This window comes from Phoca vitulina, unplaced genomic scaffold (genome assembly GCF_004348235.1).
Source record: "Phoca vitulina isolate PV1807 unplaced genomic scaffold, GSC_HSeal_1.0 scaffold8, whole genome shotgun sequence".
Classification (NCBI taxonomy): Eukaryota; Metazoa; Chordata; class Mammalia; order Carnivora; family Phocidae; genus Phoca; species Phoca vitulina.
The window spans coordinates 65,140,157-65,154,664 of NW_022589711.1; the positions used below are offsets into that span (position 1 = coordinate 65,140,157).

Genomic DNA, 14,508 nt, shown 5'->3' on the forward strand with positions numbered 1-14,508 from the left:
AATGTTAATTCTAAATCCTAGTGGTGGCCATGTGAATACTTTCTGTACAGTTTTTAAAATGTTTTCTGTATGTATGAAAATTTTCACAATAAAATGTTACAAAAATACTAGTAGGTAGAATTTTTCTAAATCAGTTTCCTGTTTGTTAGTAGGTTGTTACTAGTAGATATAATCAAAATTGATACTTTTTTAAATTTGAAAATACTTTAAAAGATTTATGAGTGGCATTTTTTGTGCCTGTACACTGAGCTCTGAACTTTATAGGATGCAGAAAGATACAGAAATAAAGATGAACAATAAAAGTGAGAAGACAAAACATACCCATACAAATAACTTGATTACTTCAAAGTGATATAGCAAAGGCTCATTATGATCATTTATAATACATAAATTCTGAGGGGATGCAAACGTAATTAGAGTATGCTTGGAGTCAAGTATGATTAATGTGAGATGGAATCCCTTGGGTTGCTTATTTTGAACAAGTTTTTGAAAATACTATTATAGGCAATTATTAGATTCTCTTTCCATTTTTTAATATGGCCAGTTGTCATTTATGAATTTTGGCTTAGGACACATTTTTTTTTTAAGTATGTTGTATTCATTTATCGAAAGAGGAAAGCTGCATGATTTTTATACTAGAATTGTTAGCCAGATTAAATTAAAATTTGTTTCTAAAAATCTGTATTATGGTAATAGTATGTTAATGACTTGTTGGGTTAAAAGGCAAATGATCATTGTTCCAGAATTTTGTGGTTCTTTTATAACATTTTTGAGAGACAAGTGTAATGCCGTTAAAATATAATACCCCATATTACGTATAACATTTACAAAATACTGATTCATTTCCTATCCTTATTTACCCTTAGGAAATCTGTTCTGATAGGCTAGAGTTTTAAAATGTATATATCAGAATAAACTGTAAGTAGGTGAGGATGAGAGAAAAGTAAAACATTAGTATTAAAATAATTACAAATTATTAATTACAAATTGTAATAATGAGATGTGAGATTTTTAGCCATTAATTTGATCAACTGAGTTTCTTTTTTATTGGCAGTTATTTCTTCCCCAGTCCTGAAACAAGAATTTCCAACAAAACTAAGCAGTTATTAAATATATTTTAGAAAATAAAAAGTTACATGAAATTGTATGATGTTATAAGGGCTTCATATTTTCTTAGTAACCAAAATAGTCTGAGTTTTACTTATTTTTGGTCTTTTGTCTTTTTTATCTCCAGTTTGTATTGCAGTAATAAAAAGAATTGCCATTTCTAGGTACTATAACTTTTTCAAAGCACTTGTGCTGCTATGTTGTGCCCAGGTATAGCCATTTACATTGTTCCAAGGATTCTATATTATTGATAACTAAATGAGATATTTTGGTCTTTGAGCAAATTATACCATGTGATGACTTCTCTAAGTGGTGGAAAGAATTACAGATGTGTTTATGTTCTACAAATTGAAATTTAGTTAGGAACAATCAGTGGGCTTCATGCAACATACCAACTAGTTATTTAAATTTCAAATTCTCCTTTAGCTGCTGCTGATCTTGGTGCCAACCCTTCCTAGAGGAGCATATTTACCCAAGACAGTAGTTCAGTCCTGAATTTTTGCAGGAGCTAGTTCATATCTGTATAATACTGGCTAAAATATAGTATTTTATCATTAATAGTATTCTTGTCAGTAAATAAGCTAAGTGTTTAAGTCTCTCTGAAAAAGTCATGGAGGGGGTGGTAAGGTAGATGGAGAAAATTGCTGAAAACAGCTCATGCTCAAAATAGAGCCCTAAAGTATGCTTTGCGTATCCATCCTGATTTCTGTTGTTTACCATTAAGTGTAAGGTATTTTAATCAGCTCATTAGGATTGTAAATCAAAATACCTAAATTAAAATGGAAAATAAATTCATTGTAAAGGAAAATTTTGTTTCACAGATTTTTTTTTTTATCTCAAAGATACATGGATATCACAACCATTTTAAGACTAGCCAAGAACAAATTTCATTACCATCAAGACTGCTTTATTTTTGCCTTTGTTTCTACCAACCAGAGAGAATTTTATTAGTGATTCTGAATAACTTATTAGGCAATATATTGCCAAGGTGAAATGCTCAAATGAATCATTAATGGAATTGCTTGTATGCCAAGTTATTTTATAATCACTTTAGGTAATTTGCATAAAACAAGCTTTAAAAAACAAGGTTTTTTTTTTAAAGTTTTTTTTTTCACTGAATGTTTCATTGTATCTTTACATCCTTTAAAAGGTACAGATTACATTCTTTAAAAGAGTAGATTTTTGACAGATTCTTGATTGTAGAGATAGGTTTATTGGTTCTTACATCCCTGGAGTTTTAAGTCTGCCAGGTAAGAACTGTGGCATCAGCATAAGGGATAAATAAATAGTGGAATGTCAGCTGATGTAGGAACTTAAAACGTAGTATTCAGTTTATTCGACCCTGAAGGATTTACTCGGACCAGGCAATTAATGTTATTTAGGTAATTGCAGTTAGGCAACCACCAATTTTTTGAGGCACCAGAGCCTTTCTGTTGTTACTAGTAGAAGCTTGATTTCTTTCAGTGTAGAGAACTTAACACTTTTTAAATGTTTCTGAGTGTCATTGGGAAAAGAATTATTTCAATTAGCTCTGTCAGGAGGAGAAGCCAGGTTCTATTTTGAGAGCTAACCAGAAAAAAAAAAAAAATTATGCATAGGGAAAATATTAACAAAAAAAGGATATCACAAGCATAATTATTTTATTGCATGTTAAAATTAAATAATTGTTTAATTTACTCTAATCATTTTTCTTGTCATTTTACTTTTTATTCAGTTACTTAATTGGGGACACTTGTGAGGCACTTTATCACTTAATGTAATTGTTAGCCCAAAGGTGTTTCTGCAGTATTTTTCTAGATTTACTTGGGCAGTCTGGCTGGCCAAAGGTGAATAGGGTTTTTCAGGTCATAATTTGGTCCCTCATTACTAATCTCATAATGCTACTAAGGCTGGTATATTGTGAAAACCTTTTTAGCAGTTGAAAATTATAAAGTAATTGCTCTTTGAAGTTCAAAATTTTATGAACATTGTTTTCATCTCTGTTCCCACCCACTGTTTCCAATGTTAACAGTTAAACTTCACTGTTAACAAAAGTCCTACATTTTATTGCTTCTTCTTGAATTTGTCCATAGACTCCCTCAATGTTAAAACTAGAGGAGCCCTCTCAGAGATCTAATTCAGCACCCTCATTTTACAGATGAGGAACTGAGGCCTTGGACTAGAACAGAGGTCCCCTCACTCAGTCCAGGACTCTTTCTATTACATCATGCTGCCTGATGTTTGTTTATGGAACTCAGCAACATCACATACAGGGTGAGCTTTTTTTTTTTTTTTAAATGAACACACAAAGTGATTTGATACTCATCAACTGCTGTTCATCATTCCTGTCTAACTCATTCTCTCCTTTTTTTTTACCCATACTTACCTTAAGCCATAATATAGCCCAGTTGCTTGTGACTTTATTTTGGTGCTGCTTGTTCTTGGCATTCAGCCATTATTTTTTAAAAGAGTCAGACTCTTAGGAAGGCTGAAGCCTTACTGTAGCAGCAGTAGGGTAAAGTATAGGACCAGATGGTTTTGTAGAGTTTTAAATTTAGATTTAAAAAATGAATTGCAGGTATGTACAAGAGTGTGGATGTGACGTCTAAGAGCAGATGTGATACTAGATAGGAGAGCAGTTTTTTTGTGAAGTAATAAAATGCCAAGAAATCTTAGCCAGTGGTGTGACATAATTGTGATAACAGTGGCTTATCCTGTGAACTCATGGATTGAAATAAGCATATTTGCGTTTTAGACTTTTGAGCTATTTTTTGTATTGATGTTCAGATTCGCCCATTTCTGGCTAGTGAGTGCTTGTTCACATTGGTTCTTGTGTCCTTCAGACAAGACCCTACTAATTTTAGGTAGTTTTCTTGTTTTCTGGTATAAGATATTACGTGCTCTAAGATATAACATGGTTTTCAGGGTAACTCAAGGACTTTCAGGTTCTCATAGTATATAGTATATGATTTATAGGTTTCTATAAGACTAACGTGTCATTTCTACTCCCCTTTCCATTTTATTTTGAATTTTTATGAACACTGTCCATCATTAATTTTGCTTTTGTGAAAGAGTAGGAAAAAAAAAATCTTTCAGCTTAATGAAAATTAACATGTTTTTCTTGTATAGTCATTTTTTTAATCTGTTGTCTTATGTCACTGAAATAACCATGATGTCAACATTCACAATTTTAAGGTAAACTAAAACACTAATGCTCAACTATGAATGCTGGATAAATTTGTTGGATTGGACAGCATACCACCATCACAGTCACCTCACACAGATACTTTGTATCACTTACATATTACATATTGTAAAGTTTTTGGAGTTCTTCGACTATTTAGTTATTTATCAGCCATTTTAAAGGGTCCCTACCCACCTGCCAGATAACTAATTGGGTTTCAGGTGAACTAAATCAGAGGTCCAGAAATGTCATGTGACAATAGTTTTATTGAAAACCTACGTGTGGGGAGAAGGGTTGTGGATTTTTTTTTTTAATCCGTGTGTAAGTATATATAAATTGTGCGTGGATTATATTTCTCATGCTGGAATGGGAGTGCTGTATTTTATAACATGAAGTTTTTTTTTAAATACATTTGAATAGCTACTCTGTGTTGGGTGCTAGATGTAAAGAGTAGACTGTCTTTTAAATATTAAAAACAAATATACGTAATAAGAGGTGATATGACGACAGCATTAGCATTAAATTATAATGGTCTTACATACATTCCTACCTACCTGTGAGGTGTGTAGGTTAATTTTATTTCTATATTACAGAACAAGAAACTGGGGCTCAGGAGCTTGATTTAATATCCAGATGTCAAAAGCAGTAGCATTTGAAAGAAGCCATCAACATTCTGATTTCTAGTCTGATAATCTTTTGCTACTGCCCAGTTTTCAGAAGAGGGAAAAAAAAACCCCCAAAACCCAACTGTGATGTTGGTATTTGAATAGGCTTCATTAGGAGATGACATTTGAAGAATAGAAGAATTTCAGCACTTATAGTTGGAACAAAGAGCTAAATAAAAAGCAGGGGTTTTAGAATGATAGACCTGAATATATGTACCTGATGGGTAGAGTAGATTCAAAAGATATTGTATGGCTAGATACTTTGAGATCATAGAGTGGGGAACTTAAGTGCCTGGCTAATCCCTTTGGAGTGAAATGTGGAAGTTATTAAGTAGCAGTAAATATATATGATATAATCAGTTATGTTTTATGCCTTGGTGTCAGAAGATAATAGGAAGAGACCTAGGAGACTCTGAGGCTAATGTAGTAATACAGGTGGCAGGTACTGTGGAAAGAAAGGCATTGCTGAAAGTGGTGCTGTACAGGTAATAGGAGACAGACTCTCTAAAGCTGCAGGTAAGAGCTGAGATAGGAAGTTAATCCAACATGATACTAAAGTTTCAAGTGTGGCGAGTGGTAGAATCAAGTTTCATGTGTGGTGAATGGTAGAATCAGTGATAGTTATGGGCAAGAGGAGAAACAAATTTGGGAGTATAGGACATAAGTTGCCTCAGGTAATACTGAATTCTGAGATTCCGAAAAGGCGTAGAGATAGATGTGTGCATCAGTCAGCTGGAATTGGATTCCTTGAGTGGGAAAGATCGGGATGTGTGGAGTGGCACATAATAGGAAAGATGGTGGTTTTCTCATTCTTTAGAGTGTTTGAGATCATTAGTTGGGACAGAAGACAATATCAGAAGGCTAAAAAGAAATCAGCTGTACATATGTTAGGGCAGGAAGAAAAATCAGTTCAAGAGAGGAGAGAGGGCAGAGTCAGGAAGCCAACTGTTAGAAATTCAAAGACTGTTCTGATTTTCTTCTTAAATGCTGAAAAATGGTCAGGAGTGGAGATTAAGGAGTATGAAAACCCATTGAATTTGACGGTGATTAATAAAGTGTTTTAAGTTCAAAAGGTCAAAAGTAGAACTTTAACAATAACAAAAATAATTTTACAAACATTTTTCTTTTATACATTATACTTAAATGTGTAAATGTGATTATTTACATTTTGTACATGAGATGAAACTCTTTCCTTTTGTCCCCCCCAACAGTTTATTATTTTTAATGATTGTGTAATACATGAATATTATGAATATATATTCTACAGTCTTATTTTGGTACGCCTCTTTTAATGAACATTTACTTTATTTCTTTGTTTTTCCTTTTTTCCCCACTAAACAGTGTTCCTAAAATAAATATCCTTAGGAACTTATGTTTTATTTCTCTAGGTTATAGGGTGTGTGTATTTGTTGACTGACCATTTTAACAACAACAAAAAAATATCAAATTCTTATGATTCAGTCTAATCTTACTTGTAATAGAGGTTGACAAATTGTTTTTCAAAAGGCTTTTTCACATCTTCGCTTGAAATACAGGGCAATAACCTTTCTCCACATTTCTGTCTGAAATAGGCATTCTAGATCTTTTAAATATTTACCAATTTTAGTGAGAGTAATTTTACTCCTTACCACTTTGATATGTATTTCCTTGATAAACTAGCAAGTCTTTATGTACTCAGATACAACTATCTTTGCTTGTATAGCTTTTGAGTTTCTAGTTCGGTTAAAAGGATTTTTTCTGCTCTCTATATTAGACATGTAGTGTCAGTGTTTTGTTAAGATGTGTACGTGAAGTATGTGTGTATAGATACATGCACACACGCATTTATTTAAAATATCCAAGTATTAAATCTGTCTGGAATTTATTTTGTCTGTTGTAAAACACGTGTGCCCACTTTCGTTTCCTTTCAGGTGGATGGTCACATGTTGCAACACAAGTACAAGACCAATCCATTCTTTTCCTTTGCTCAGATCTTTGTGTCTTTCAATAGAGTACTACGTTTAGTCATACAAATTTAGTAAATATTTGATAGTTTTTTTTGCTCTTGTAAATGGAATATTTACTTTCTTGTCTGTATTTAAAGGTGCTTATTATTGGACCAGAGAAAAGCTGTTGTTTTTGTTAGCCTCTGTATTAAATTCCCTAAAGAAAGGCTAGTAATTTTTCTCATTATATGGTAGTATATCATAGAAGACCCAACAGATTCTATGGTACAGTTTTTTTCTCTTTTCTTTTTTTTACTTCTTCAGAAAGTAAATAAGGATTTTGAAGTAAACAAAAAGTCAAGGAAGCACTAAACTTTTACCAAAGAAGTGAAGTCACCTGAGATTGAGGGGCTTTTGGTGAGACGGGTTCTTTGAGGGAAGTTAAATTTTTTTTTAAATCCATGATGGAAAATTTGATAAGGAAGTTAAAGACATAATAAAATGATTTCCAAATGGCTCAGAGGGGCAAAATGATGTTAGATACCATTATGGTTTGGGGTTTACATAAGTGACAGGGCTTGAGTGGGAATTAGCAAGACTATTTGAGCTGAATGTCAGGATTAGAGCATTTGTTGTTGAAATGTCAGATCAGTAGATTTGCATCAAAATGGAGGGAAAATAGATACGGTCAGGAGGTGTGATGACAGATTGAAGGATACTGAGAAGTATGAGTAATTTGAGATGACCATGAAAACCTGTTTGATTAGAAACTGAGTAGATCAAAGATTTAAGGAGTTTACAGTAAAAGAGAGGTAGGTGTGTGTGTGTGTGTGTGTTCTAGTTACAAGATTCAAAGATAGCGAAGTTTTTGAATTTTGTGGCATGATGCACAAGTCATGGTTTACATGACCTGAGAAAGTTGTTAAAATATACATGCGTGGGCTGTACCTCTGACTTGCTGAAACTTAAGAGTCTTCAGGGTTGTCATGAAGTTTATGACCTTACTTTGAAAAAGCTGCCAAAGGTGAATTTGATATACCATACTAAGCAAGGACCACTGGTTGGCTAGAAATGAGTGTGGTGGGCCTCTTTCTTTTTTCATATTCAGGGTTTGGCCAAAATGAAATGGAGATACAAGTTATCAAAATTGTGCAGGTAATGGAGATCAAATTAGGAACGGGTGAGAAGGAACATTGAATGTCATTGAAGATTATCTTTCTCATCTTTTAAAACACTACTGACTAGTAGAAAGAAAGAGCTTTATTCACTGTTCGCAACAAATAATAATTGAGCGCCTTTTGTGAATCGGGCTATATTCCAGGCACAAGTATAGTAGTGTATAACAAGGATCAAGTATCTGCTGTCCTGTAGCTTGCATTTTTTTTTTTTTTAATGAGCGTAAGTTGTCATTCACAGAGTGTTGAGTCACCAGTGTTTGAAAAATCTCGTCTATACCACACATTGTATGATCCAGTGTTTATTTTTTCTTTAGAGTAGTGATCTATATCAACAAAAAACAATTTTGAAATGAATGCTCTCATTTGTTGCTGTTATCTCTGACTACTTTTCTTTGTTTAAGTATTGCCCTCAGTTTCCTTTACCACTAATAATATAAGCAGGGACAAGAAAAAGGTGAACTCATTTCCACTACATAATGGAAAAAAGGAACATTCTTTTAGTTTCTTAGTTTCTAGCAGTCTTGAGTTTCAGCGCAGAATGCTTTTTTAAAACACAGAACCAGATGAAAGGGAAATAATTTCATACTCCTACCTGCTGGCCATGAATAGATTAAAATTTTTTATAAGATAATCCAGTGACATCTGATCAGGTAACCAGACACAGACTAGACACGTGGAGGTCTTTGTTTCATCTTCTTGCTCTTCCTCTCCTAATCCAAATCTCTATAGACGTTTTGGAAATGATAGCAGATGCTTTGTATTCATCTGTTTTGCATAGGCCCTATTGCAGTGGGTTCAGTTTTCCATAATGTTCATACCTGGTGCTATAGCCGTCCCTTTTAGTCTTTTAAATCAGGTTGTTTTTTTTTTTTTTTTTTAAGAAGACAGTGATTATTTACATGTAATTGCTTTGATATTTTCATTAATCTGGACAACCTACAACAGGAAGGGAAAAATTCTCTTGTTCCACTCAGCTCTAACGCCTGTGATTCTTTATAGGTTATATCAGTTAGCAGTTAATTTTATATCAGCAGACCCCCAAAAATACTACTTTCCTCCTGATTTGTATACTTACTATAATTTACATTTTGAGCTTTTAGGTAAGTAGAGCACCTATAAAGTGCTGAGACACCTTGTAGTAGAGTGAAAATAGGTGTGACTTGTGGGAACAGTTTTAGTCTTAAAAATATATATAACTCAATTCAAATTCTTTTTTTTTTTTTTTTTTAAATTGTATAGTTGGCACACATTGTTACATTAGTTTCACTTGTACAACATAGTGATTCAAATGCTTACTGGTTCTAATTTAATATGTATTCATTTTCACTATAACATTTTATATATAACATTCTTATTATAACAGTAACTCTTATTATAACATTAGCTATTTTAATTGAGGTCAGCTGTTCTTGAGATCAGTGGCCCAAGCAGAACTTCATATATTTTTGAAAGAATATTTCTTTTTCCTTTCTTTGTTTTAGAGAACTGTGCGAGAAAATTGTGTGTGTTGCGGGGGGGGGGGGGGTTAGTTACACAATTGAGATAAAAAACAAAGGTTAAATATCTGATTACCATGTGGTAATCAAGGGGTTTTGCTGTTCTAATAAGAAAGCTTTACTACTTATTTCTTAATATTTTTGGAGTAAATCAAACTGATTCTGAAGTTGCTGTCTACAGGTGTAGATGCTTTCCTCTTTTCTCTTTAAATGTTTTCCCTTTCCAAGAAACAAGTGAGGTTGAGAGCAGAGGAGAAAAACACTCACTCTCCTTGCACGGCCTTAGAATTTTGTTTCTTTAAAACTACTTATTTGAGCACATACTATACATTTGTGTTATGAAACTAGCCCTACAAGAAATATTGAAAGGGGCCCTCTAAGCAAAGAGACAGCCTAAAAGTAACATAGACCAGAAAGGAACACAGACAATATACAGTAACAGTCCCCTTACAGGCAATACAATGGCACTAAATTCGTATCTTTCGATAGTTACCCTGAATGTGAATGGGCTAAATACCCCAATCAAAAGACACAAGGTATCAGATTGGATAAAAAAACAAGACCCATCGATATGCTGTCTGCAAGAGACTCATTTTAGACGCAACACCGCAAATTGAAAGTGAGGGGGTGGAAAACCATTTACCATGCTAATGGACATCAAAAGAAAGCTGGGGTGGCAATCCTTATATCAGACAAATTAGATTTTAAACCAAAAACTATAGTAAGAGATGAGGAAGGGCACTATATCCTACTTACAAGGTCTATCCAACAAGAAGATCTAACAATTGTAAATATCTATGCCCTTAACATGGGAGCAGCCAATTATATAAGCCAATTAATAACAAAAGCAAAAAAACACATCAAGAACAATACAATGATAGTAGGGGACTTTAACACCCACCTCCCTGAAATGGACAGATCATCTAAGCAAAAGATCAACAAGGAAATTAAGATTTTAAATGACACACTGGACCAAATGGACTTCACAGATATATTCAGAACATTCCATCCCAAAGCAACAGAAAACACATTCTTCTCTAGTGCCCATGGAACATTCTCCAGAATAGATCACATCCTAGGTCACAAATCAGTCTCAACCAGTACCAAAAGATTGGGATCATTCCCTGCATATTTTCAGACCCCAATGCTTTGAAACTAGAACTCAATCACAAGAGGAAAGTCGGAAGGAACTCAAATACATGGTGGCCAAAGAGCATCCTATTAAAGAATGAATGGGTCAACCAGGAAATTTAAAGAAGAATTAAAAAAATTCATGGAAACAAATGAAAATGAAAACACAACTGTTCAAAATCTTTGGGATGCAGCAAAGGCGGTCCTAAGAGGAAACTATATAGCAATACAAGCCTTTCTCAAGAAACAAGTTCTCAAATACACAACCTAACCCTCCACCTAAAGGAGCTGGAGAACAGCAAATAAAGCCTAAACCCAGCAGGAGAAGAGAAATAGTAAAGATCAGAGCAGAAATCAATGAAGTAGAAACCAAAAGAACAGTAGAACAGATCAACGAAACTAGGAGCTGGTTCTTTGAAAGAATTAATAAGATTGATAAACCCCTGCCAGACCTATCAAAAAGAAAAGAGAAATGACCCAAATAAATAAAATCATGAATGATGAAAGAGGAGAGATCACAACCAACACCAAAGAAATAAAATTATAAGAACATATTATGAGCAACTATATGCCAGCAAATTAGATAACCTGGAAGGAGTGGATGCATTCCTAGAGATGTATAAACTACCAAAACTGAACCAGGAAGAAATAGAAAACCTGAACAGAACCGTAACCACTAAGGAAATTGAAACAGTAATCAAAAATCTCCCAACAAACAAGAGCCCAGGGCCAGATGGCTTCCCAGGGGAATTCTACTAAACATTTAAAGAAGAATTAATACCTATTCTTCTGAAACTCTTCCAAAAATTAGAAATGGAAGGAAAACTTCCAAACTCATTTTATGAAGCCAGCATTACCTTGATCCCAAAATCAGACAAAGACCCCATCAAAAAGGAGAATTACAGACCAATATCCCTGATGAACATGGATGCAAAAATTCTCACCAAAATACTAGCCAATAGGATCCAACAGTATGTTAAAGGGATTATTCACCACGACCAGGTGGGATTTATTCCTGGGCTGCAAGGTTGGTTCAGCATCTGCAAATCAATCAGTGTGATACAATACATTAATAAAAGAACCATATGATCCTTTCAATAGATGCAGAAAAGGCATTTGACAAAGTACAGCATCCTTTCTTGATTAAAACTCTTCAGAGTATAGGGATAGAGGGTACATACCTCAATATCAAAAAGCCATCTATGAAAAACCCACAGCTAATATCATTCTCAATGGGGGAAAACTGAGAGCTTTCCCCCTAAGGTCAGGAACACGGCAGGGATGTCCACTATCACCACTGCTATTCAACATATTACTAGAAGCCCTAGCCACAGCAGTCAGACAATAAAAAGAAATAAAAGGCATCCGAATCGGCAAAGAAGAAGTCAAACCCTCACTTTTTGCAGATGACATGATACTCTATGTGGAAAACCCAAAAGACTCCACCCCAAGACTGCAAGAACTCATAACAGGAATTCAGTAAAGTGGCAGGATATAAAATCAATGCACAGAAATCCGTGGCATTTCTATACACCAACAACAAGACAGAAGAAAGAGAAATTAAGGATTCGACCCCATTTACAATTGCACCCAAAACCATAAGTTACCTAGGAATAAATCTAACCAAAGAGGCAAAGAATCTGTACTCAGAAAACTATAAAATACTCATGAAAGAAATTGAGGAAGACACAAAGAAATGGAAAAATGTTCCATGCTCATGGATTGGAAGAACAAATATTGTGAAGATGTCAATGCTACCTAGAGCAATCTACACATTTATTGCAATCCCTATCAAAATACCATCCACTTTTTTCAAAGAAATCGAACAAATAATCCTAAAATGTGTATGGAACCAGAAAAGACCCCGAATAGCCAGAAGAATGTTGAAAAAGAAAAGCAAAGCTGGCAGCATCACAATTCCAGACTTCAGGCTCTATTACAAAGCTGTCATCATCAAGACAGTATGGTACTGGTACAAAAACAGACACATAGATCAGTGGAACAGAATAGAGAGCCCAGAAATGGACCCTCAACTCTATGGTCAACTCATCTTCGACAAAGCAGGAAAGAATGTCCAATGGAAAAAAGACAGTCTCTTCAACAAATGGTGTTGGGAAAATTGGACAGCCACATGTAGAAGAATGAAACTGGACCATTTCCTTACACCACACACAAAGATAGACTCAAAATGGTTGAAAGACCTAAATGTGAGACAGGAGTCCATCAATATCCTAAAGGAGAACACAGGCAGCATCCTCTTCAACCTCAGCCGCAGCAACTTCTTCCTAGAAGAAGAAGCATCTCCAAAGGCGAGGGAAGCAAGGGCAAAAATAAACTATTGGGACTTTATCAAGATAACAAGCTTTTGCACAGCAAAGGAAACAGTGAACAAAACCAAAAGACAACCGACAGAATGGGAGAAGATATTTGCAAATGACATATCAGATAAAGGGCTAGTATCCAAAATCTATAAAGAACTTCTTAAACTCAACACCCAAAGAACAAATGATCCAATCAAGAAATGGGCAGAAGACATGAACAGACATTTTTCCAAAGAAGACATCCAAATGGCCAACAGACACATGAAAAAGTGTTCAACATCGCTCAGCATCAGGGAAATCCAAATCAAAACCTCAATGAGATACCGCCTCACACCAGTCAGAATGGCTAAAACTAACAAGTCAGGAAACGACAGATGTTCGTGAGTATGCGGAGAAAGGGGAACCCTCCTACCCTGTTGGTGGGAATGCAAGCTGGTGCAGCCACTCTGGAAAATAGTATGGAGGTTCTTCAGAAAGTTGAAAATAGAGCTACTGTATGACCCAGACATTGCACTACTAGGCATTTACCCCAAAGATACAAATGTAGAGATCCGAAGGGGTACGGTGCACCCCAATGTTTATAGCAGCAGTGTCCACAATAGCCAAACTATGGAAAGAGCCAAGATGTCCAACAACAGATGAATGGATAAAGAAGATGTGATATATATATATACAATGGAATATTATGCAGCCATCAAAAAGAATGAAATCTTGCCATTTGCAACACCATGGATGGAACTAGAGGGTATTATGCTGAGCGAAGTAAGTCAGTCAGAGAAAGACATGTATCATATGATCTCACTGATACGAGGAATTCTTAATCTCAGGGAACAAACTGAGGGTTGCTGGAATGGTGGGGGGTGGGAGGGATGGGGTGTCTGGGTGATAGACACTGTGCAGGGTATGTGCTATGGTGAGTGCTGTGAATTGTGTAAGACTGATGAATCACATACCTGTGCTTCTGAAACAAGTAATACATTATATGTTTAAAAAAAAAAAAAGGATAGTAGGAGGGGAAAAATGAAGGGGGGGAAATCGGAGGGGGAGACGGACCATGAGAGACTATGGACTCTGAAACAAACTGAGGGTTCTAGAGGGGAGAGGGGTGGGAGGTTGGGTTAGCCTGGTGATGGGTATTAAAGAGGGCATGTATTGAATGGAGCACTGGGTGTTATATGCAAACAGTGAATCATGGAACCCTACATCAAAAACTAACGATGTATGGTGATTAACATAACATAATAAAATTTTTTAAAAAACTACTTATTTGAGTACATAGTATACATTTGTGTTATGTTGAAGGAAGAAGGCTGTTTAATACCTGTGCTTGGGAAACACTAAATTGATCAGCAGTTTGATGTTAAATGGTATATATATTTCTGATGAAAACCCTTGATTGTGTCTCGATGAACTCAAAGTCATCTTCTCTGAAGCTACTTTCCAGAACAGAGTCAAGCCCAGGATTTTATATTCAAATGAGGATCTTAATCTTTAAACAAAATAAGGATTAGAAGACTACTGG

General features: G+C 35.0%; 1 protein-coding gene across 4 annotated transcripts in view; it reads left to right on the top strand.

Annotated features, from left to right (window-relative positions):
• TBL1XR1 (TBL1X receptor 1) overlaps window positions 1-14,508 on the top strand; it is a 171,049-nt gene that overhangs the window by 94,668 nt on the left and 61,873 nt on the right. Inside the window, exon 3 of one of the 4 annotated variants that reach the window (XM_032407178.1) lies at window positions 3,245-3,360. The exons of the other annotated variants lie outside the window; for them this stretch is intronic. The gene's annotated coding sequence lies outside the window, so the exon portion shown is untranslated. The remainder of the gene's footprint in view (window positions 1-3,244; window positions 3,361-14,508) is intronic. 4 annotated transcript variants of the gene reach the window in all.